Raw genomic sequence first — 26237 nt, forward strand, 5'->3', positions numbered from 1 at the left:
TGGATGCTTCTAGAAAAGAAAACCAGCTCAGAAATCTGGCACTGAAGAACTCTGTCAGTGATGTAATATGGACTCATTGGTTTATGGTTTCATAACTTGTTAAAGGTTCTGACACTGACTGCAGATTTCCAAGTAGTTTCATCACCTTAAGTAAGGTCTGACTGCAGGATGACTAGCTGTATTAATCTGATTCAAGTCATTTCCTAGGAGAACAAAATTACAACTCCATTTTCATTAATTTACCATTGTGATCCATCTATTTCAGAGCCAGGATTAAATTATCTCCTACTTCCCAAAGATGCGTGTTTGAACATATCTATCTGTGGGATTTTGATATTCTGTGAAAGGCGTAGGAGTTAAAGTTAGCTTGTTGTTAAGTTTTGTTTTCTTCTATCTACTATTATCATTTTGTCGAAAAAATTAAAAACAATTTTTAATGCATTTTTTTTTTTTTTTTAAAAAAGGCAGCTGAAACCTAACATCAAGGGAAGCCTTGCTTCTGTCTCAGGCATCCAGATGGTGCCTCAGCAGGGCCAAGGCTACGGTTTCTTGTGTGTACATCCAGAATGTTCTGGAAATAGTTTAATACTAGGTTACTCAAGCCATTTGTTTTCTTCTGGCTTTCTGCCTCTTTCTTCTTATAATATGAAGACACCTCTCCTTTACTTATTTTTAAAAATAAGTAAAACCACTGAATTGTACTTTAGTTGGTGAGTTTTTATGGTCAGTGAATTGCATTTCGATTTAATAAAAAGTAGCCTTAAAGTTTGGGGACTGATTTGGAGAGAAGAAATGAATGAAGCGTGGAACGCTTTCATCTTTATGTTGTCACAAGGGACTAGTGAGGTTCCCCAAAGATCTGTGTAGCTTGGGTTAAAAACATGTTTTTATGTATTATTTAGATGGAGAAGCCTGTGGTGAACCCACCAAGGTTCCTGGTACGTAGTTAAGTTCACTCTGGTGATGTATCTCAGCAGGAAGAGGGTAAACTGCGGGTCTGTAATTAGAGTCAGCTTAACTGGGCAGCAAAGTGGTAATTAAGATTCTTCGTGGGTAAATACATTTGTGGAGAAGAACCCAAAATGTCCTTACCTTATTACTTTTCTGAGTTAAGAATGTATGTTTGAAGTCTAGCCTATTTAGAACTTAGAGACATTCATCCTGTTTTGCAGGTGGATGGCACTTCAGTCTGGTGCTATTTATTAAACTGTTTGCCTACTGATGGCATTTCGGCCGTGTCCTTTTGGTCCATTTTGATAAGTCCTACCTGCATTCCCCGTGGAGCTGTGTGGTTCTGTACTCTCCTCACCAGCCTGTGAGCACCTGTGCCCACTGCCAGCCATTGCAGTATGCTATTTCATCACACTTAAAATTAATTTTTTTTTACTTCTACTTTTGAAATACATTTTGGCTTACAAAAAGTTGCAAAAATAGTACAAAGAATTCCTGTATACGCTTCATCCAGCTTCCTCACATCTTAACCAAATTGCACAAAGTAGGAAGTTGACCCAGATGCCCTGCTACTATTATCCTATGGGGTGGGCCAAAAAGTGCCTCTGGTTTTTTTTTTTTTTTTTTTTTGTGGTACGCGGGCCTCTCACTGTTGTGGCCTCTCCCGTTGCGGAGCACAGGCTCCGGATGCGCAGGCTCAGCAGCCATGGCTCACGGGCCCAGCCGCTCCGCGGCATATGGGATCCTCCCAGACCGGGGCACGAACCCGTATCCCCTGCATCGGCAGGCGGACTCTCAACCACTGCGCCACCAGGGAGGCCCTGCCTTTGGTTTTTTAGGTAAAAATAAAAGACACATTTTTCGTTTTCACCAAGAACTTTATTGAACAAAGTATTCCCCCTTTTGTCATTCCACTGCCTTCTGCCATTTTTCAGGCAATATCGTAATTCCATCTTCCCAAAACTTTTTATCTTTTTGAGCAAAGAACTGTTCCGGGTGCCTTTTACAGTCTTCCAGGGAATTGAATTTTTTTCCATTAAGAGAATTTTGTAAAGACTTAAATAAATGGAAATCTGAAGGTGCAATGTCTGGTGAATATGGTGGATGAATCAGAACTTCCCAGCCAAGCTGTAACGGTTTTGGCCCAGTCATCAAAGCAACATGCGGTCTTGCGTTATCCTGATGGAAGATTATGCATCTTCTGTTGACTAATTCTGGACGCTTGTCATCGAGTGCTGCTTTCATTTGGTCTAATTGGGAGCAGTACTTGTTAGAATGAATAGTTTGGCTTTCTGGAAGGAGCTCATAATAGAGGACTCCCTTCCAACGCCACCACAGACACAACGCTATCTTCTTTGGCGGAAGACTGGCCTTTGCTGTGGTTGGTGGTTCATTTCGCTTGCCCCACGATCTCTTCCGTTCCACATTATTGTACAGTATCCAATTTTCATCGCCTGTCACAATTTGTTCTAAAAACAGAACGTTTAATTAGAGAATCACATGCGGAAATATGGTCAGGAAGGTTTTTTTCCGCTTAGCTTACGTGGAACCCAAACATTAAAGTGATTCACATAACCAAACATGGTGCAAATGATTTTCAGCTCTTGATTTGGATATTTTGAGTATGTCGGCTACCTCCCGCATGGTATAACATTGATTGTTCTCAATTAATGTCTCGATTTGATTGCTATCAACTTCAATTGATCTACCCAACCACGGAGCATCGTCCAGCAAGGACTCTCCAGCACGAAACTTCGCAAACCACTTTTGACACGTTCGATCAGTTATAGCACCTTCTCCATACACTGCACAAATCTTTCTGTGCATTTCAATTGCGTTTTTACCTTTCTTGAAATAATAAAGCATAATATGCTGAAAATGTTGCTTTTTTTCTTCCACCTTCAATATTAAAATGGCTATACAAAAATTCACCAGTTTTGATAAGTCTTTTTTTAAATGCACGCTGACATGACAGTTGTCACATACAATCTAACAAAATTGTTTCGAATGAAGTTAAAGACAACTAAGTGCTACTAGAGCCGTTGTACGGAAAAAAACCAGATGAACCTTTTGGCCCACCCAGTACTTTCTGATCTCACAACCTGATGGGTGAGAGGTGATATCTTGGTGTGATTTTAGTTTACATTTGTTTTATTATGAGTGAAGTGCAGTACCTTTTCTTATGTTTGAGAGCCAGGTATTTTCTTTCCTGGTTTTCCTGTGTCCATTGTTCTTTTGATTTGTTTTTCTTCTTTCAAGTTAACCAATTTTTCTTTTCCTCTAATCAATTTTCTTTAACATCTTTATTAGAGTATAATTGCTTTACAATGGTGTGTTAGTTTCTGCTTTATAACAAAGTGAATCAGTTATACATATACATATGTCCCCATATCTCCTCCCTCTTGCATCTCCCTCCCTCCCACCCTCCTCTGATCAATTTTAAGGAGTGCTCACTGTGTCAGGACAAGTAGCCCTTTGTGTCATGAATTGCAAATATTATTTTCTCTAACTTTTCGTGTTTTGAGTTTGCCTGGAGTATATTTTGATATGTACAAAAGTTTTTATATTTATATATATTGAATTCACCCATCTTTTGTGGTTTCTGGATTTTTCACCTTAGATTTAAAAAAAGTTCTTCCTTCAAGGTTATAAAGTATTTCTTCCATATGTCCTCCTGTGCTTCTATTTTTCACTGTAAATCTTCAGTGCATTTGGAGTTTGTCCTGTCGTAGCATGTGAAGGTTCCAGATGGTTACCAAGGTATCCTGTGGCCTTGTTTTTTTTTTTTTTTTTTTTTTCTTCGGTACGCAGGCCTCTCACTGTTGTGGCCTCTCCCGTTGCGGAGCACAGGCTCTGGACGTGCAGGCTCAGCGGCCATGGCTCACGGGCCTAGTTGCTCCGCGGCATGTGGGATCTTCCCAGACCGGGGCAGGAACCCACATCCTCTGCATCGGCAGGCGGACTCTCAACCACTGCGCCACCAGGGAAGCCCCTGTGGGCTTGTTTTGAGAAGTCTTACCTTCTCCCCAGTGCCTGAGCTGGCACCCTGTATCATGCACCGAATTCCCAGATGCTTTGGGTCTGTGTTCCTATTTCCTCATGTGTCATTTGTCTGTCCCTTATAGCCCACACCAAACACGAACAGGTGAAATCTTCCCATTACTTTAAATAAACAAAACAAAATGGCATTATATCAAAGTCTAAGAAAAGCTAATTCCTGTGCTTACATGTAGGTAAATGAGACAGCACAGGCCTGAAGGTCCCTGAGTGTTTGGCACGGGGTAGAAGGCGGATGGCCCCCTCCATCACGCACCCAAAAGTGGGTAAAAAAATGAATATCCATTCAAGAAGTCATGACGGTGGCCGCGCCTGGACTCCCCTCCGCACCCTGCCAGCTGTGTTCTTGGGTGCAGGAGGAGGGTAAGGATGCCTGGTGGGACATTTGAATGAAAATAGTGACAACATTTTTGTTTTTAAAGATTTTTTTGATGTGGACCCTTTTAAAAGTCTTTGCTGCATTTGTTACAATATTGCTTCTGTTTTATGTTTTGGTTTTTTTGGCCGAGAGGCATGTGAGATCTCAGCTCCCCGACCAGGGAGCGAACCCGCACCCCCCTGCATTGGAAGGCAAAGTCTTAACCACTGGACTGCCAGGGAAGTCCCAGTGACAACATTTTTTTAATGGGGGCGTGGGGGGAACATTTTGGAGAGTATGTAAGAGTTTCCTGAAGAACTTTCTTTAGTAAGTTTAGCTTCTGGTCTTTAGGAAATCCGTATCATTTAGAAATCTTGTCTGTGTTCACAGGACACAGTGAAACCTCAATGGTTGACAGAAATCGTTACCGGTTTCCCCCTAAGCACTTGCTCCTCTGGAAGAAAGGGTCAGTGCAGCGTCTGGCTTGGTCACCCTGCGCTGTCTGGCCCTCCTTGGTCTCCGCACGAGGGGCAGCACACACAGGGTCAAGGCTAGGGACTCCCGGGTCAGTGGGCTTGCAGTTCTCACTGCACTTGTGCACTGGGCACACCTGTGCGCATCCCCTGACTTCTCTGGTGTGACTGGGGACAGTGAAGTGTCGTCCTGGTGTTAGGATGGAAGGTGACGATGCAGGAGGAGCCTTAGCCTCGTCTGTATCCCCAGTAAGTGCTGAGTAAGTGACAGCCAGTTCCTTGGTCTGTTTCCTTTCCTCGGTGTGTGTAGCTCCGTGGCACAGAATTCCTGGACTTGTGGGCTGAAGGTGAAGGTAGGCAGGGCAGGGCTTAGGGTAGATAAGAGAGGGGCAGGTACGTGTGAGGAGCGCGCAGAAAGCTGGTCCCGGTGAGGGAGGTTCACCCACGCGTTCCAGGGTCTGACTTTGGTCTCTGTGAGAGGATGGCGGGGCGTCTGGGCTCGGCGCTCGGGAAGATGCCACCGGGAGCAGGACCCCGCGTGATCAAGTGTCACGTGTGTCTGGGTGTTTTTTTTTTTTTTTTTTTTTTTGAGGTACGCGGGCCTCTCACTGCTGTGGCCTCTTCTGTTGCGGAGTACAGGCTTCGGACGCGCAGCCCCAGCGGCCATGGCTCACGGGCCCAGCCGCTCCGCGGCACGTGGGATCCTCCCGGACCGGGGCACGAACCCGCGTGCCCTGCATCGGCAGGCGGACTCTCAACCACTGCGCCACCAGCGAAGCCCCATGTCTGGGTGTTTTGGTTGCTGTCTTTGGTCCACAAGCACGATCTCCAAGACAGAGCGTATAGAACACACATCATTAAGAAGGACGTGCACCGAGACGGGAAGCAGCCAGCGGGAGAGCACCTCGCTGCTGCACACGCAAGGCTCGAGTTGGGATGATTATTTGCGTTCGCGGCTGCTTGACATAAGTCCTGCCGGGCTTCTCCAGTGGCCTTGAAGGAGAGGAGGGCTGGAAGATTGGAGCTGGCAGATGTTCTGATTTTCTAAATGGAGGGAAAAGCAGGATCAGGAAGAGACTACTGCACAGATTGCAGAGAGGGCGTGAAGCCGGGAGGCCTGTGGGTGCCTCTGCCAGCCCCCGACGCCCTGTGGCTTGATTCCACAGGCGGCTGGGTCAGCTTGGACCCCCTTGTGAACGCAGCCCTCAGGTCTAGATGTCACCCTACCTTCTCGCCTTGGACCCTCCCTGCTGTCCTGGGCCGCCGGCTCCTTGGGGATGGCCGGTGGTCATCCGCCCTCGCCGTGCTCTGTGGGACCCCAGCCCCATCCGCTGACCAGCTCCCTTGCCTCCCTGCATGGTCTTGTGACACAGCGCGTGGTTGAGGGACAGTTGCGTTTTTACTTCCATAGTCTGTTTACACCCACAGAGGGTGTAGGATGTTCACAGAAAGAAAAGGAGAAGGTCCGAGGGACAGGGTGGTGAGAGGCCTGAGTCCAGGGCCGGCTCCAGGGCGCAAAGGACACAGGGCGAGTGCCCCTCCTCCCCCCACCCACGTCCTCTCACCCCCCCAGTGGCTTCTCTCTTTTTTTTGTCTTTTTTCCTTCTTATTTTTTTAAACCGTTGTATTGCACACTTGTTAAAACACTTTTTTAATTTTTTATTTTCTTTTTGGCTGCACCACGTGGCTCGTGGAGCTTCCCCGACCAGGGACCGAACCCGAGCCCCCTGCAGTGGAAGCGCGGAATTCTAGCTACTGGACCGCCAGGGAAGTCCCCCCCAGCGGCTTCTTATCTCCACAGCGATGGCAGTTGCCAGGCTTGTTCGGATCGTCTCTGGAGGCCCAGTTCAGAGTTGGGGTGTTTGGGGCAGGGTGGTCCTCTATTCACCAACACCCCCCCGGCCCTTTATATTAAGATGCTAGTACAGGGGACCAAGTAGCCTTTTCTTTGAGCACCTACTATGGACCTGGAACTTTGCCAGGTTCTTGGTATGCTATTTAGTATTTACAGCAGGTATGCAAGGTAATGCTTTTCTCCTCATCCTACATCTTATAGGTGAGAAAACTGAGCTTTAGAGACAGGCATTTTGTCGAAAGACAGGCCAGTCGGGGATGGAGCTGGCATCTCACGCACCCAGGTGCCACGCCCGTCGCCCTACGCGGGAGGACTGTCGCGTGGAGTGGTAGCTGATAGGGTGGCGGTCCCCAGACTGTGGTCTGCTAGTTTGCTCCCTCCCAAGGAAGGTCTCAGGTGTGTCCTGCCCTTGACCATGATCTGAACAGCAGTGTGGACAGAGACCTGGAAACCGGCGTGTGGGGTTTGCAGGTGAGGAATGGATGGAGAGATAGGGTCATCCAGGGCTGAAACAGAATGAAAACTCTCGAGAAGCTGGAGTGCTGGACTGAAAGTGGAGTGGAGAAGTGGACCAGGAGGGTCAGGGAAATGCACGTGTCCTCCGCTTCCTCTCAGAAAACACCTGCCAGGTGCAGTGTGAGAGGCCTATGCGATGCGTCTCGGACAGCACTGACGTGCATTTCGCATCGTCAGCATCTCCACTCTCTGCAAGGATGTCCCCACCGAGGCCACGTGTCACATACAGAGGTGATGGAGGGTGACCCACAGGGGCCTGAGCTCCCCTGTTTGGGCTCTTACCGTCCACTCGTCTGTGTGTCTGCTTTGTGGAGGCAAAGCCTGCGTCTGTATTGCCTGTTGTGTGTCTGGCACCCAGCACAGTGCTCAGAGGCCTTCAGAAATACTTATGGGGTGACTTCTCTTGAAGTCCATCCAGAAGAGAGAACACTTAGGAAACCTTTCATTTTTCAACTTAGGAAGGTTTTGCTTGCGGAAGAGGCCCGAAGGGACACTGCAGTTCCTCTCACTGTTGGAAGGTTGGTCTCGGGAAGGAGAGATCAGACCTGCTTTCTAGTCCATCCTGTTACTTTTTATGTAAAACTATTATGTTCATATATACACTGTTTGCTTGTTTTCTTTTTTAATTCTAAGCCAGATATTAGCAGGTATTTTGGATAGCACACATCTGCTTTAGAAGTTATCTAGAAAAGTTTAACTGAATTTTTTATAGGTGAGTTTTCTTGCAGCAGATACAGTAAAGAAGCACCCGTGTCATCCCACGTTTGACTTTAGCCCCTCGCTGGACCGAGTCCGTTAAGAAGGACGGCATCTGTGCTGTGCCTTATTTACATACAGTGTTTGCACGGAGCAGATGTGCATCCCATTTCCATTGCATAAGTGTGACTTTATTTGTATCAACGAGGTGACTGATACTGTCTCCAAGGAAACCCAGCGTCCAAGGCCAAGTGGCAGCCTCCACAGCACGCAGCTGGTAAGATGCAGACTGGGCTGTGCAGCCACTGGAAGAGGTTCCTTGTGTCCTTTGTCACATACAGAGGTGTGGCTGGCCTCATCATCTGGGTGACTCTTCTTTCAGACAAGCCTGGTGTTCGATATTGAGGGTTTGGAGATAAATGTTTTTGACTCGACCCTTCTCACTTGCTCTGCTTTTCTCTGCAACAGTGGTTCTTACCTGGGGCTGGTGTCATAACCAACTCCAGATGGTCCGATACAGCAGGTCTCAGCGGGATCTGCGTGCAGTGAACAGGCAGGGGGGACCCTTTCCGTCTCTGGAATGTGTGGTTAGAACACGCCGGTTTCCGCTCTTGCACGTCACCTGAAGATACCTTGTGTTTTGCTGAGTTGTAAATCTGAGTAATGGATCACAAGGTACAGGGGAGATTTATCTTATTCCCTTACTGTCCTGTCTCTGCTTGCACATTTTCACAGAACAAGTTACATGCATGGAGCCGGTGGTGAATTTCAGGGTTTACTGATTTCAGGGTGTCCTGCATAAGGGGTTGGTCAGGGAAATGATGAATTCCGAGAAGGCTTGAAATCTCGTCTCGATTCTGTTTCCTCTGTACACAGAATGGCACGGTGGAGCCCAAGTTTGTCATTTCACTGTGCACGTAAATGAATGGATCGCAGCTTTTCTTGGACGCGTGCAGGGGATGAGGATTATCTAAGGAGACCCGGCTGCACGAGGACGTGGGCTTTCTTTCTGCCAGATGGTCGTTGAAATGTTTCCTTTGTGCCCAGTTGAAAAGCTGGGCATGTAGATTTTCATGCTCTTGTTGGGTTTCAGCTCTGGAAGTGCTTACACAGCTAATCTGGCATTTGCAATTATTTCCACTTCAAACTCAGCAGGAGGCTCTTCGGGGATATTCAGACAGAAATGACTTAATTGGATTTCAGCCCAGACACAGTATTTAAATGGCTTTATGGATGACATCAATTGGGCAGCTGCCATGGGAAGTCATCTATACGTTTTTGAGCTTTAGAATTTAGAAGTCCTCTTTGATTCATTCAGTCTCTCTCATTGGCTTCTTGCTAATTTATATATTAAATGAAACACTCAAGAAAAATAAATTTATAGCAATAAAATGAAGACATATGGCTCGTAAGCGGAACCATCATTTGGTTTGGGCATAGATGTGCTGCTTTCTGTGTTGAAGGCTCCGTGTCGATACTGAAGGGCTGGTTCAGGTAGTTGTGTAAGGGATTTGGGGTCTCTTGGTTTGAAGTTTGGGAGAAGAGGCTTCTTTACTCTGGGGCACTGAGTGGGCCAGGCATTGCACAGTAGTTGCATCAGGTCTTACAGATATCGCTGAGGAAGTGCAAGTTTATTGGATGATGAATGTCTGATAAGGGTCATTTTGCCGAGAGCCTGCCATGTTGCCGAGAGCCGTATGGACACCAGCCTGTGGACATCCCTTCCTAGAGGCACTTCTGTCTGCACAGCCTTTAAGAGGGGAATTTGGTTATAAAAGAACAATGGCTGCAGGAATGGAGGACATTCCTGTAGAACGTTCCAGAAGATGGGGCAGTTGAGTTCATTCCTGGGCGATGAGTTGGATTTGGCTGGACAGTGGTTTGGGGAGACTGGAGGTGGGAAGCTGTTCCCCGGGTGGCGGAAGAAATAGCACACATAAAGGCACAGGATTGGGAAAGCATCTGGCATTTGGGGAAAATGTGGGTGAATACACTTTGACCGTTTTCAGAGTATTCAAAAGCCCCTCATTATACTTTAAAAACACAGTGACATTAAAATTTCTATTCAGTTGGAATAGTCGTAAATTTGTTCTCTGAAAGTTACATTTTTATAACTATTAGCCTTTTTTTTTTTTAATGGGAAACTTTATTCAACTCCCTTTTCATTCTATACTTGGTGGAATTTTTATGAAATACATTTATGGGATACTGTAATCTACATGAACATCAACCGTACACAAAAATGGGGGAAACACATCACGTTGACTCATTACCCATCAGAAGTGAAGTAGGGCAATGGGAAGTGAGATGTTTTTTTCACAGTTTCTTAGAACCAAATGCATTCTGCAGGAGGCTTCTCAGTTACCAGTAATTTATAAAAATTTTTTAAAAAGCCCACCTTCCCACGAAATCTTTCCTGACCTTTTGCTACAGAGCTTAATAGTTCTGCCCTGCCAGGGGCTGCTCACGTGCCAAAGGTCATGCATGGGCTATTCCCGGTCTTTTTTTCCCATCACCTTCATCTGACTGCTGTAAAAACCCTATCCTCCACACCCATGGTGAGAGGCCTGTTCTGTTTCTTAAAAGGCCGGCGATGTGGTGTGATCTAGGACACAGGTGGGTGTGTGACACGCCAGATCCCTGGAGCCCTGTAATCCATTTTGTCCACGCAGCCTGCTCAGCGATGGGAGGGTGGACGGGCAGGCTCCGCGTGTCCGGCCGGGCTTCTGGCAGAGGACGGCGTGGAGGAGGGAAGGGACGGGAGAACAGAGTTGATCTCACAGCTTCCATCTTAATTACCCAAGTGAGACGTAGCGTGAACGTGTTACAGAAAAGAATCCAGTTAAAAGTAAACCAATACCTCCCCCCTGGTTCCACCCACAAGTTTATTAGTTGTAACCCCTCTTAACACAACCTGGTCGGGGCTTCCTGCCTGCTTTCCAAGATTCTGTTTTTAAAAAGTGTGTAAGTGTGTGTGTGTGTGTGTGTGTGTGTTTGTGTGTGTATGGCCTTTCTCGCAGTTTCCCTCATTCTTTGAGTCCTTCATCCCCAAAAGGTTAAGGGGCGTGAACTTCAGCAAAATAATCAAAATAGTGCTTCCCCAGACTCACAGTTAGATGGGCCCTTTGGATCACCTGGTGTCTAAGTTATCTCGGATAAGAATTCAGTGTCTGTGTCTTTCTTCCTTTCTGTCTGTCTTTCCTTCTGTCTGTCGTTTTCAACCAAAGGGGTTTTATTCTAGTGTGTTTTTGTGTTGAAGGTTTATTTTGGTCAGCATGCTTTTTATTAGTGGTGTGATTACCTGGACAACAATGAAATCCTGCAGACACTTCATAAAGAACGCGGGTGACCCTTTTAAAATGCTTCATGCAATTAGACTGTCTAGTTATGGTGTTGAGATGTATACACACACACACACATATGTATGTGTGCTGATTCTGAAAACTACGGTTTGGGTTAGTGGAAAGAGCTTAAGACAAACACCTATCAGGACTTCTGGAGGATGGAGGACTGTTGTATTTAAGAGGCTAACATCAACTATATACACAAAAGCTTCCAAACCATCAGAATTGGTGTTACTGATGATGTAATCCCTATCTGCTACAATTCTGACGCAGCGACTATAAAATTTAAGTCCATATTAAGATTTGCATTATGACTTCCTTGTCATGGTATTTTAGATAAGCTTTAATACATTTTTGGTACCACGTCATCAATTTTGGATAGTTCTCACGTCCACTCCTATGTGCTGATCTCACAGCTACAGGTTGGAACAGAGGGACCCTCGTCACGGAAGAGGACACAGAGGCACAGGACCACCGGGACGTGTGGTGGCTGAGCCGGGCCTGGGACCCATGGCCTTGTGCCACTTTGGTCCCAGTGTGTGTGGTTGACCCACTGCTGGCAGTTTTGTTCTCCGTCCTGGAAGACTTGTCTCCCTCAGGCTGTTCACAGAGTTAGAAACTCGTACTTTTTCTGCCCCGTTTTCATTAATCAACTTCTGATCCACAGGTACAATCAACTGATAACCAGTGTTATCATTTAAAATCGATTCCAGCCCATTGTGGAAAAATTTGATGGCTTCCTTTTCAGGGCAGCTTTATCTTGAGTATGAGTCCTAATTTCGGTGGGTCCTCCTGACATGTGGAACCCCGCATCTGGCCGTCAGCACTGAGGCCTGGCGGGGCCGCTGCGCGAGGGGTGATGAGAGGTGGGTGGGTCCTCTCCCTGGAAGCCCGGGTGTCAGATCCAGAAGCGTTTTCTAAGCGGCCCAGTGTCCGTCCACACGAGGCAGAAACCAGGGTTCATCTTCAGCCAGGTCATTCAAGGAGACTTTTGTGTAGCTCTGTCCTGTGTCTGAAACCAGCATTCTCCCACTCAAATCAAGTTTTCCACCAAGTCGTTGAGTAGATGTGAAATACAGCTAGTTCTGCGGGAGGTCAGCGAGGCCACGCTGGCCCAGGTGGGCCTGGTCAGGGGGCGATCCTGGTGTTCATTCTGAGCTGGGTGACCACCTGGGCCACCGAGGGGTCTGGTCTGGAGAGTGGTGTCCCACTGGGACGGGGAAGAGGCCGAAGAAAGGGCCTGTAATAATCATGGCTTGTTTTTTCTTTTTAATAAAAGAAAAAAGACATTTGCCTGTAGCTCTGTCTGCAGATCAGGGGTCTGGGTGGTTCCCTGGGTGTGTTTTGCATAAAGTAGGAGGTTCAGTCGTGATGCTCACCTGTTGTAACCTGGGGGTCTTCAGCTTGTGTGCAACAGTCAGATAATGTTGCTCAGTAATTTCTTTTTCTGCATTGACATCTAAGAGAAACAGTACCTTTGTTTTTATTTATTTATATAATTTATTAAAAATATTTTTGTTGAGGTATAGTTGATTTACAATGTGTTAATTTCTGCTGTACAGCGAAGTGACACAGTTATACACATATATACATTCTTTTTTTATATTCTTTTCCATTATGGTTTACCCCAGGACACTGAATAGAGTTCCCTGTGCTCTACAGTAGGACCTTCTTGTTTCTCCATCCTGTATAGAATAGTTTACATCTAGTAACCCCAGCCTCCCAGTCCATCCCTCCCCCACCTCCCCTCCCCCTTTCTCAAATTAAGGTGGTGTGTGTGGTCATGGGCTTGAGTCTTGGAAGCCATGTGATGCTCTCCCTCCCTGATCTGAGGGGCTGAAGCAGGGCCCCCCAGCGTGGCAGACACTCCAGACAGATGGTGGCGACAGATGACCTTGGCCCGAGTCTCGAGGTTCTGGCCCTTTAGTGGTGATCTTCGTGGGGGAGAAAGAGGGCTTTGCAGTCAGACAGGCCTGGGCTCGAATCCTGGCTGCGGCCTGGGGGTCTGGTGGTTTCGTTCCTGAGCTGATAGTCGGGTGTGTGTCCCAGGGTTGCCGTGAAGGTGGAGTCGCCAGGGCTGTGTCCCCTGGGGCCTGTCCGAGCACTTCTCCCCAGCCTGCTCCTGTTTCTCCGGGTCAGGAGGAGGGAGGCTGGTCTCTGCAGGGAGCCTTTTGGGGATTCTAGTCCTCTGGGCAGTTCGGCCAGTTGGGAAGTAGGCAGGGCAGCGTGTCCAGTGACCTTGGGCCTCAGCAGAAGGGCACGGGCCTCTCATGAACCCTGAAGACTCCACTGCAGGGAAGCCCATTAGTGATGGACGCCAACACTGGATGGCCAGACGCACGGAAGTTCGGAGGAAACTGCCCAGACTCCCCAGGAGACCAGCTGGGGCAGGCACCCTGGGCATCCTCGCCAGTGTGGGCGCTCAGCCAAACGCCCCCCGAGGCTGTGGAGAACCCCAGGTCGGGCCTGGGCTTTCCAAAACATAGTTGAGAAAAAGAAAACCTCACTGTTGCAGGGAATTCAGATATCGCGTGGATTTTGCATTGGTAAAGTGGTTGGGATCCAGATCAATGTGGAAAAAGAGGTGCATTTGGTATTCGTGTTAATTCCTTTCCACTCCTTCCTCCTTCTCTCTTATTTCTGTGGGGAGTTGCAGGTGATGCTAGTGGAGAAATAGCTTTAAAGACGAGTGTGCACCGTTCCACGTGTCCCCTCCCGCCTGAGTGGGCTGTGCGGAGTCCTTGAGTGACCTCTTGGGTGAGGGCCTCCACGGTCCCAGTGACCTTGAACCTGGCAGTGTTTGCAGTCGGAGGTGGTTTTCTGCACAGAAGTGTATGCTTTCCTGATGCATTTGATCACAGGTTGTAGTGAAGACCTGATCTGAAATGCTCATCCTTAACAGAGGTTTTGAATAAGCCCATAACCCATGTTAAGCATGGTAGTGGGCAGACTGCATGTAGACCCAGCAAGAGAGCGGTTCTGGTCTCTGTGTTCATTTCTGTCTAAGGTGTGTGCTTCGTTCATTGACGCTTCGTCAATGAAATGCTTTTCTCAAGGAAAACGCTGCCCCTGCATCTCTCACAGCCAGTCCCCAGGTGGCCAGGGCATCTTTACGTGAACTTGAAGCAGAGCCTCTGGTTGGGGCTTCTCTATTAGCTCAGATCCTGCACCTTTATCTGGCTTTTCCGCCACACCAAGTGTCAGAGGACGGGGCTTCCAGAGCCAGGCCATCATGCTTTTGCACTGGGCAGGTAAATTCTCCAGCACTAAGTTTGCTACTGGTGTGGTGGGTTTAGAGCTTTGGAGGCCTGCATTCCTCACTCTGGAGCCTACTAAGGAGAGCCTTTCACCTCTCTGAGATCGATAAGCCCCGTGTAATAAAAGTGGGTGTTAATATCTAACCCAGGTGGTTATTGGGAGGGTTAAATAACACCCCCCGTGAGAGCATTGTGCAGGCAGAGGGCAACCCAGACAGCCCTCCAGAGGCCCACGGGCATTGGCTTGGGGAGATCTGACTCAGGCATGTTCACTTTTCAATGAAAAATTTTAAACTACAACTTAAGTCCAGAAGGACCCATGAAAATACTAATACAGTGCTGGTGCTTGCGGGCACAGCTGTGTTTAGTGGGTGGCTTTCTCCAGTAAACGTCACGTGTAAGGTCCACAGTGAGAAAGCAGAATCCTTGGTCAGGACCCCCAAGTCCAGATACCAGAACGTCTGTTTCTGCAGAACCTGTCGTGTTACTGGAAACACTTGGCAGAGAGAAGGGCACTGTCATCCTGTTGTATGTCTAACATCTTGTCCCCATCTCGTATCCCCGCTGTGTTTGCCCAGTGCCTTGTCCTGTGTTAAATCGTGCGTTTAAAAAGAATCATGCAAGCCCTTAAAATAATGCCAGAGAATGCATAAAGAGGAATTCATTTTTTAATCAAAATTTATGAACTTGCCTTATAACATTTTTATGAAAGCCCTACTTGAATTATCCTTTTCTGTTTGACTAAAATAGAATTCGACTTTTCTGTGGGCTATTTAATGTTTTGGGTCATCATCATGCTGGGGATGAATTAATAGATCTTGTCTGAGTGAACTGTCAGGATGGATCCCTTCTGGGTCTGAAGCGTAATTAAAGATGACAGTGAACCCCCTCGGAGGTCCACAGAGCCTCAGGGTCCCCTGAAATGATAGGTTGGGACTGAAAATGGTTCCCTAGGTGTGGTGGCCATGAGGTGACAGCAAGCTCCACGGCCAGGAGGGAGGGGACTGCGGGTCCCCTCTGTCAGCTCCTCGGCTTGACTTCCTTGTAGTTTCCGGATGCTGTCCTCAGATTCCTGCAGGGATTGTTTTTTTTTTTTTTTTTAATTTTTATTGGAGTACAGTTGATTTACAATGTTGTGTTAGTTTCAGGTGTACAGCAACGTGAATCAGTTATACATACATATATCTCTTCTTTTTCAGGTTCTTTTCCCATAGAGGTCATAACAGAGTATTGAGCAGAGTTCCCTGTTCTGTACAGTAGGTCCTTGTTAGGTATCTATTTTATACAGAGTAGTTTGTGTATCTTCACCCCAATAAGCACAGAGCTGTGGGTTGGGGGGAAGGGGTGCACCTCTCTCAGTGAACGGCCAGTGCAGGAGATGGAGTCTCTAAATGATAGCCACGCTCTGTAATTCTCCCTAATTAGGCTCCCAGACAGGCTTTTTGAATTTCCACTTGGCAACTGCTCTTTTCTTTTCGGCGGTCTTTGAGGCCATGGGCAGGGGCATTGGGGCGAGGGGCTGGGAGACACCTGGGAGCTTAGGTCCCTCGGCTATGGCCAGGGGTCCCCAACCCTCCCGGCCTCTGCCTCCGAGCCGGCCCAGGGCCTGGAAGGTGGAGCAGGGTGAGGGCGTTTCTGTTTGGGTTGAGGTCAGTAAATATAAAGCACCATTTTTCTGGGGTCTATTAAAAATAATGGTTTCAGGCAAATAAATAATCAGTTATTTCTCAAGCAGTGACTTAAAATCAAAGAAGCAAGCGGTCCTAATAGATGGTTCTTTCTGTTTCTTTTCAGATTTCCTATGTTCCTTTTCTACAAGTGATTTCCTGGATCATAATCCTCCGCTGAGGTTTGAGTTGGATTTGAGAATTTGGAGAATTCCTGCAGCGCGGAGACTTCGGGGGTGCTGTCAGTTGAAGAATTCACTTGCTGAGGAGCTCCGTGTGTACGTCCTCTGTCATAACTGAGTGCCGAAGGTGAGTGCGGCTTCCTGCCTAAAGCAAACGGGAGGACTTGCTGCTTTTGCCTCAGATGCTCGCTCTGCATTAGTAGAATGGCAATAAATGTAGCTCTGATTTGTTGAACCTCGTAAAATGTAAGTTTCCAACGGATCTGGTTCAAAAATTAGACTCACCGTTCCTGCTTTGGCACGTGGTGGCATCAGGTAGCTAGGAAGCAGGGCAGTGGGCACATCCAACCTGTGAGCCACCCTACTGCCTCTGCTCCTGGGCCGGATGGGTAGTCTTGGGTCTGGAGGAGCCGAGCCTCCTGTGTGGCGCCTGGGCCGGGGGGCGGTGGGGGGTGGTGGTCCAGGATATATAGGAGCTGTCTTCAGGGTGAGCTCCATCTAGTGAAGGCTTCATTCCAGTTTGGATGCTGGGAAGATAAGTCTCCATCAAAACATGCAAACAACCATTGTAAAGCAATTACACTCCAATAAAGATGTAAAAAAAAAAAAAATCATATACAGCCAAAAAAAAACCAAACAAACATGCAAACAGATAAGGATTCTGAGGAAGTGTTTGTATGAGAAATCTGCTCGTGCGTTAAAATCGTGCCTGTGATACAGCATGTGGATTGAGATCATAACAGACACTGGACAAAAGCATGTGTTGTAACAGACATTTCTTAGCCCTAACAAATGGTTTGGGACATTTGATGTAGATTATAAGAGATGCTGTCTAATGGTTCAGTTCATCTGGGGTCTCAGCTCTGGCTGGGCAGTAGAAGTGCTTTATGAGAAGGTCCAATTTCACCTTCAGCGTGTTGCCCCGAAGTGTAGGGTTGTCACCCACTTTATGAGCTTTCCTTCAAAACCTTATTTTGCTTCTATTATTCACAAATTGCTTTGAACTATTCTATTTCTTTTTTAAAAGTTTTATTTTACATTGTAGTGTAATTGATGTACAATGTTGTGTTAGTCTCAGGTGTACAGCAAAGTGATTCAGTCATATATACATGACTGAATATATATACACACACACACATACCCACCTTTCCCCTTTGGTAACCATAAGTTTGGCTGTAAACTATTCTTGAACGTATAACTTTGGACTATAAAATCTCTTGGTTTGATTGCTGTAGATTTATTAGTTTAATATAAGTTAGAATTTTCCTTCATTTGGTCTAAAACTACTACTAAAGGTTTTGTAAGTCAGGTTTTTCTCCTCAACCACTTTTTTTTTTTTTTTTTTTTTGGAACCACCTTGATTTCAGTTACATTCCCCTTTGATGTGTGGTGAGCAGAAGGGCATGGAATCAATATGTAGTGTTTCATAGGGTAAGATGATGCATTCTCCTTTATGATTTCTTTGGAGCAGACGACAGTCTCCCACCTGTTTCAAGTGGGGAGGCATCCATTATGATTTCCAGGTCTGGGTCCTGGTTTGGAATTGAGAGACTAGAGCTCATCTCAGCAGCTGATCCAAGCCCTCCCCCTTACTGTGTCCCTGTAAGTGACCCTGAGGTCCCCCTTCCCCCAGGACATTGCTGGTTTTCACTAGCTTTACATCCCCCCAGGCGCTGGTCGGACCCTCCAAGGTTTCTCTTCCAGACCTTATATGGGTGGAATGCCTTTGGGTGTTTCATATCTAATCCTGGGAGGTTTCCATTACATAAAAAAGTCTTGGCTATGACCATTCAATTTTTTCAATAGTCATTGAAGTGGAACCTTTTAAAACTTGGTCGTTTATAAATGCAGTCACGTATTAGTCAGTTTGTCAGATTTCATGGGAATATAAGCTAGGAATTAGCGCAAATCCTGGAATCTGGTTATCAGAACCTTTAGTGATTCATCAGTCACGGAGTCTGACAGGACTTCTTTAGAAGGTCTTGGTCATGGGTGACATTAATAGACTCTCAGTGACTGTCAGGGTCCTCTTCCAGAAAGTGGTGAGTCGGGGAAGTCACACGCTTAATTGGGGCAGTATATTCTGCACAGGTGCCCAGGAGAAGTCTGTTACCATCACACAAACAAGAGTCGATGCCTGGGTACCACTAGATGGACAGTCATACATAGATTATCACGCGGATATACTTACAAAAATATTTATATGCACGTAATTTTAAATAATTACTCCTAGAAGTTTATGAGATCCACACCAAAGCCCTGATTTACTTATTAAAAATTACTTTCATGGTTTTGAAAACTGTCCAGTGGGAAAACCACTAGGGCTGTCCATTCGTGTAATAAATATTGACTGTGAGCACAGCTGGATTCTGGGCTGTTTTTCCTGCAGTGACTGTTTTAGCAGCTACAAAAATAGCTAAAATACAGTTCCGGACTCTCTTTCTCGTGGCCTTGTGGGATGGGGTGCGACCCTGACAGCTCTGGGGCTCTGGTGACACCTGCAGTCAGGCTCTTAGAGCAAGTTTCAGGTGCCCGAGGCAGGGTAAACTGAGTGACTTTTAAAGAAGGGGGGAGTGGGGCTGAGGCGTCGTGGGTCCTGTGGCACAGGACAGGCTGGGTGGCTTAGCGGGTAATGGGTCTCCACGTCGTTTAAGCAGTAACGAGTGGGAACCCGCACGTGCTGCTGGGTCAGGGGTCTTTGATGTGCCCGCAGGACAAGTGACGGCTTGGCCAGCCTGTCACTTGCCCTGTCCTGGAAAGAGAGGAAAGCAGTGCCGACCTGGTAAAGTGCTACATGAGGGGTCAGCCTCGGAAGCGTTTCCCCGCTGCCAGGCAGCCCAAGCTGCTGCCGTCTCAGCCCGCCTACCCCTGGGGCTGGGCCGAGGGGAGCGGTCTTGGGGAGGGATGTCTGAGGTGCATCTCAGGGCCCCCTGGACGGGGACACACGCGCGCGCGCGCGTGCGCGCACACACACACACACACACACACTCTCTCTCTCTCTCTTTCTCTCTCTCTCTCTCTCTCTGAAATTACGGACTTCAGAACTCCTGGCGTGACTTTGCCTGATGCAGGGGCAGTGGAGCTCATGGGGGGAGCGTGGCCGCAAGCCCCTTCCTTTTCCACTGGAATGAACTTGGCAATGTATAGTCTGCGCTTAATTCTTCCCTGGGTAACTGAACACTGACTGTGATTCACTGTTGTGGGAAGCTGACGGGTGTTTCCTGGGGATGGAGGATGTGAACAGTGTCATACGCTGTACGGAAGATTGTTTATCTTTTGAAAATCTACTTGGAGACTTTTTCAGGAGAGAAGCCTGGTGAGTGGAAGGACGTGGGCGTTATGGGGGGAAGACGGTGCGTAGGGGACAAGGCTTATGGGTAGAGAAAAGTAATCGAGACCTGGATTTCACACTGTGTCAGTTGCTGATGTGAATACCCAAAAATGTAAATGTGAGCATAGGCATCATTTTCTCTTTTTTTTTTGAGCTTTATTGAGGGATAAGTGACAAATAAAGATATTTAAAGCCTACATTGTGCTGATTTGATACACATATGCATTGTGAAAGGATCTCCCCATCTAGTTAATTAACACACCCATCACTTCACATATTTATCCTTTTTTAAAAATGAGAACAGTTAGGTTCTCCTCTCTTAGCAAATTTGAATTATATAATAGTGTTATCAACTGTAGTCACCATGTTTTACATTAGATCCTCAGACCTTATTCATCTTAGAGCTGAAATCTTTTTACCAGCCTCTCCCTGTTTCCTGCACTCCCCAGCCCGTAGCAGCCACTGTTTTACTCCCTGTTTCTATGACTTGGACTTTGTAAAAAAATTCCAGATGTAAATGCTACCATGCATTGTCTGTATTTCTCTGTCTGGCTTATTTCACTTAGCCTAATGTCCTCAAGGTCTGTCCATGTTGTCACAAATGGAAGAATTTCCTTCCTTTTTGTGGTTGAACAGTATTCCTGTGCGTATGTGTGTTTACACGCATATACATACCTATGTATCACATCTTCTTTATCCATTCATCCATTGATGGGCACTTAGGTTGTTTCCGTATCTTGGCTTTCATGGCTAATGCTGTAGTGAACATGGGGGTACAGATATCTCTTCCAGATCCTGTTTTCATTTCCTTTTTATAGATACCCAGAAGTAGGATTATTGGATCACATGATAGTTCTGTTTTTAATTTTTTTGAGGAACCTCCACACTGTTCTCCATAGTGGCTGCACCAATTTACATTCCCACCAACAGTGCATGAGGGTTCCCTTTTCTCCACACCCTCATCAGACACTTGTTATCTCCTGTTGCTTTGGTGATAGCCACTCTGACAGGTGTGAGGTGATATATGATTGTGGTTTTGATTTGCATTTCCCTGATGATTAGTGATGTTGAGCACCTTTTCATGTTCCTGTTGGCCATCTGCACATCTCTGCAAAAATGTCCTCTGCATATTTTTTAATCTGATTGTCTTTTTGCTGTTGATTTGTATGAGTTCTTTATATATTTTGGATATTAACCTCTTATCAAGTATATGATTTACAAATATTTTCTCCCAATTCATTGGTTGCCTTTTCACTCTGTTGATGGTTTCCTTTGCTGTGCAGATGCTTGTTACTTATTTTTGGTTTTGTTGCCTTTGCTTTTGGTGTCAAATCCAAAAAATCATCACAAGAGAGATGTCAAGGAGCTTACCTCCTGTGTTTTCTTTTTAGGAGTTTTATGCTTTCAGGTCTTATGTTCAAATCTTTAATCCATTTTGAGTTGATTTTTGTGTATGGTGTAAGATAGTGGTCCAGTTTCATTCTTTTGCATGTGGCTGTCCAGTTTTTCCAACACCATTTATTGAACAGACTGACCTTCCCCATTGTATGTTCTTGGCACCTATGTGGTAAACTAAGTGCCCATATAAGGCCAATTAAGTGGCCTTACTTCTGTGTTCTCTATTCTATTCTATTGATCTCAAGGTCTGTTTTTATGTCGATACCATACTGTTTTGATTACTATAGTTTTGACTATACAGTTGACCCTTGAACAACTTGGGTTTGAACGGTGGGGGTCCACTTTTACTTGGATTTTTTTCAATAGTAAATATGACAGTGCTGCACTTTCCACGGTTGGTTGAATCCATGGATGTGGAACTGCAGTTACAGCAGAACTGTGGATCCAGAGGGCCAACTATAAGCTCTAAGTGGATTTTTGATTGCCCCTAACCCCTGCATTGTTCAAGGGTCAATGGCAGTTTGAAATCAGGGAGCGTGATGTCTCCAGCTTTGTTCTTCTTTCTCAAGATTACTTTGACTATTCAGGGTCTTTTGTGGTTCCATACAAATTTTGAGATAGTTTTTTCTATTTCTGAGACAAATGCCATTGGAATTTTGACAGGGATTGCATTGAGTCTGTAGAGTTCTTTGGATAGAATGGACATTTTAACAATGTTAATTCTTCCAATCCACAAGCATGGAAAATCTTTCCATTTATTTGTTTTTTCTTCAGCTTCTTTTTATCAGTGTCTTATCATTTTCAGTATACAAGTCTTTCACCCTCTTGGTTAAATTTATTTCTAAGTATTTTATTCTTTTTGATACAGTTGTAAATGGAATTGTTTTCTTAGTTTAGACACAACTGATCTTTGTATCTTTCAACTTTACTTAATTCATTTTTTCTCACAGTTTTTTGGTGGAGTCTTTAGGGTTTCCTTTAGGGTTTTTGATACTTTGATGCATAATATCATGTCATCTGCAAACATAGACTGTTTTACTTCTTCCTTTTTGATTTGGGTCCCTGTTATTTCTTTTTCTTGTCTGATTGCTGTGGCTAGAACTTCCAATACTGTGTTCAATAAGTGACAAGAGTGGGGATCCTTGTCTTGTTCCTGCTCTTAGAAGAAATGCTTTCAGCTTTTCACTGTTGAATATGTTGTTCTCTGTGGGCTTGTCATATATGACCTTTATTATGGTGAGGTATGTTCCCTCTATACCCACTTTATCATAAATGAATATTTTGTCAAATGCTTTTTATGCATCTATTGAGATAATCATATGATTTTTGTCCTTCATTGTGTTAATGTGCTGTATGATGTAGATTGATCTGCAGGTATTGAACTATCCTTGCGTCCCTGGGGTAAATCCCACTTGATCATGGTATATGATCTTTTAATGTGCTGATGAATTTGGATTCCTAGTATTTTGTTCAGAACTTTTTGTATCTATGTTCATCAGGGGTACTGGGCTGTAGTTTTCTTTTCTTGTAGTGTTCTTGGTTTTGGTATCAGGGTGATGCTGACCTCTTTTTTTTTTTAATGATTTATTTATTTGTGGCTGCGCTGGGTCTTCGTTGCTGTGCGTGGGGTTTCTCTAGCTGTGGCGAGTGAGGGCTACTCTTCGTTGCAGTGCGTGGGCTTCTCATTTTGGTAGCTTCTCTTTGTGGTGGAGCACGGGCTCTAGGCATGCGGCTTCAGTAGTTGTGGCACGCAGGCTCAGTGGTTGTAGCTTGCAGGCTCTAAAACACAGGCTCAGTAGTTGTGGCACACGGGCGTTGTTGCTCTGCGGCATGTGGGATCTTCCTGGACCAGGGCTTGAACCCATGTCCCCTGCATTGGCAGGCGGATTCTTAACCACTGTGCCACCAGGGAAGCTGACGCTGGCCTCTTAAAATGAGTTTGGAAGTGTTCTCTCCTCATTTTTTGGGAATAGTTTGAGAAGGATTGGTATTAATTCTTCAATTGTTTGATAGAATTCGCCAGTGAAGCCATCTGGTCTTGGACTTCATTTGTTGGGAAGTTTTTGATTATTGAGTCAACCTCCTAATAACTGGTATGTTCAGATTTTTTATTTCTTCATTATTCAATTGATAGGTTTGATGTTTCTAGGAATTTATCCACTTCTGGGATATCCAATTTGTTGGCATATAACTGTTCATAATAATCTCTCACGATCCTTTTTATGTCTGTGATATCAGATGTAATGTCTCCTCTTTTTTTTTTTTTCTGATTTTGTTCGTTTGAGTCCTCTCTTTTTTCCTAGGTGAGTCTAGCTAAAGGTTTGTCTATTTTCTTTGTCTTTTGAAAAAAAACAGCTCATAGTTTTACCGATCTTTTCTATGATCTTTTTAGACTCTATTTCATTTATTTCTGCTCTGATTTCTATACTTCCTTCTACTAACTTTGGGCTTCATTTGTTTTTTCTAGTTCCTTGAGGTGTAAAGTTGGTTGTTTATTTGGGATCTTTGTGTTTTCTTAATGTGGGTTTTTATCACTCTGAACTTCTCTCTTAGAACTGCTTTTAATGCATCCCATGAGGTTTGGTCTATTGTATTTCCATTTTCACTTTTCTCAAGGTTTTTTTTTTTATTGAAGTATAGTTGATTTACAATATTAGTTTCAGGTATACAACATAGTGATTCAATATTTTTATACATTATACTCCACTTAAATTTATTACAAAATAATGGCTGTGTTTTCCTGTGCTATACAACATATCCTTGTTGCTTATACATAGTTGTTTGTACCTCTTAATGTCTCAAGATGTTTTTTGATTTCTTCTTTGACCCATTGGTTGTTCAGTAACATGCTATTTAATTTCCACATATTTGTGAATTTTCCAGTTTTCTTCTTGTAACTGATTTCTAGTTTTACACCATTGCGATGGGAAAAGATGCTTGATGTGATTTCAGTCTTCTTAAATTTATTAATACTGCTTTGTGGCCTAACATGTGATATCCTGGAGAATGTTCCATGTGTGCCTTAGAAAAAATATGTATTCCACTGCTGTTGGATGGACTGTTTTGTCAATGTCTGTTAAGTCCATCTGGTCTAGTGTGTAGTTTAAGTACAAATTTCCTCATTGATTTTCTGTCTGGATGATCTATCCATTGTTGAAAGTGGTATATTGAAGTGCCCTACTATTATTGTATTGCTATCTATTTCTCCCTTTAGGTCTGTTGATATTTGCTTTATATATTTAGGTGCTCCTATATTGGGTGCATAAATATTTACAAATATTTCCTCTTGTTGGGTCAACTCCTTTATCATTATATGATTCCCTCCTTTGTCTCTTAGTACAGTCTTTGGCTTAAAGTCTATTTTGTCTGATATAAGAATAAGCTACCCTGGGTTTCTTTTGGTTTCCATTTGCATGGACTGTCTTTCCATCCCCTCACTTTCAGTCTGTGTGTGTCCTTAAAGTTGAAGTGACTCTTGTAGGCAGCATATAGATGGGTCTTGTTTTTTGTTCATTCAGCCACTCTGTGTATTTTGATTGAAGAATTTAGTGTATTTACATTTAAAGTAATTATTGATAGGTATGTACTTCCCTTTTTAAAATTGTTTTCTTACTGTTTTTTCTTTTTTTTCTTTTTTCACCTCTTTATCTCTTTTCTTTGTGATTTGCTGATTTTTTTGGAGTGGTATGCTTAAATATCTTTCTGTTTCTCTTTTGTGTCTCTGTTATAGGTTTCTACTTTGTGGTTACCATGAGGCTTACATAAAACATCTTATAATAGTCTATTTTAAGCTGATAACAATTTTAAGTCTGTATGCATCATTTTCCATTCTACTATAGAAGCAGCAGTGGTTTGTTGAATTGTGCATCCAGCAGGAGAAAATAAGTTAAGCATGTCTGTCACTTTCATGTTTGTAAAAATGCTATCCCATCATATTTCTTTTAGTAAAGGAAAATTTTATTACTTGTCTGCATATCAGCCTCAATTTTTATAACAACAGTTTCCCAAGGTTCATATACTAAGTAAAGTTGACTTAAATTTACTCCTGTCTTTTACCATATCCCAGCTTTTTGGTATTTTGGAGATTGCTGGTCACTCACTTTGCACCCACAGAGATTCTTTTTTTTTTTTTTTTTTTTTTTGCGGTACGCGGGCCTCTCACTGTCGTGGCCTCTCCCGTTGCGGAGCACAGGCTCCGGACGCGCAGGCTCAGCGGCCATGGCTCACGGGCCCAGCTGCTCCGCGGCATATGGGATCCTCCCAGACCGGGGCACGAACCCGTATCCCCTGCATCAGCAGGCGGACTCTCAACCACTGCGCCACCAGGGAGGCCCCAGAGATTCTTTAGAAAGACTTTTCACATGCAAGACCCGTTTCTCTGTCATTGAGTTTTTAGGGTCACAGCTGTTGCTGGGAGGCTAGATACCTGAAAGTAACTTGTTGAGTTTCTGCCAAAATAGAAGGGACCATCCTGTCCCCTTACCACCACGCCCCCCTCACTGGGAGCCCTGAGGCACCTGGGGTAGGACCTTTGCAGCTGGACTAGTTGCGTCTTTCTAGGGGCTACTGAATGTCTAGGGATGGCCGTAGCCTTTGATGTTCCAGTCGATATAGTGGTTAGATCTGTAATAATTGGTTAAATAGTTGACCAATAGGTATTGAGCGTTGCTATAAAAAATATTGCTGTGTTGATTCTACCACAGTTAACCTGCTGGTGAGTCAGTGGGAGCAGCTGTAACGTACAGGGCACTTGCCAGGTGCTTGCCCCCACCCCCCACCCCGTGTCTCCTGCAGGATATTATCTGTGGCTGGAATGCAGATCTTTTTACCCCCATTTCATAGGCAGAGACACTGAGCCTCAGGGGAGCGAAGAGGGTTGCCCAGGGTCACAGAGTGGAACCCACAAGCAGTGTTCTGTTCTGGCCACGAGCTGCTGCTTCCAAGCCGGTGTTGCTTCTGCTCCCCAGCTCTGACCTTCCGCGGCAGTGACCCGGCAGCGACCTGTTACCTGAGTGCTTACCTTGAACCTGGGACCCCTTGACGCTCTGAGAGATGAAACAACTTGGCCAAAACCCTGTGCTCGTAGGGCAGAGTGGGCTGTGAACCCACATCTTCCTGACCCAAAGCCTTTCATTCTTATTTGACCGTGAAT

At 45.2% G+C, this 26237-nt stretch overlaps 1 protein-coding gene across 1 annotated transcript in view; it reads left to right on the plus strand.

The window, feature by feature from the left end:
* The window catches only part of NCK2 (NCK adaptor protein 2), a 139894-nt gene that overhangs the window by 48935 nt on the left and 64722 nt on the right, over positions 1 to 26237 (plus strand). Inside the window, exon 2 of the mRNA XM_079720474.1 lies at positions 16302 to 16483. The gene's annotated coding sequence lies outside the window, so the exon portion shown is untranslated. The remainder of the gene's footprint in view (positions 1 to 16301; positions 16484 to 26237) is intronic.

The sequence above is a fragment of the Hyperoodon ampullatus genome (genome assembly GCF_949752795.1).
Source record: "Hyperoodon ampullatus genome assembly, chromosome: 15".
Taxonomy (NCBI): domain Eukaryota; kingdom Metazoa; phylum Chordata; class Mammalia; order Artiodactyla; family Ziphiidae; genus Hyperoodon; species Hyperoodon ampullatus.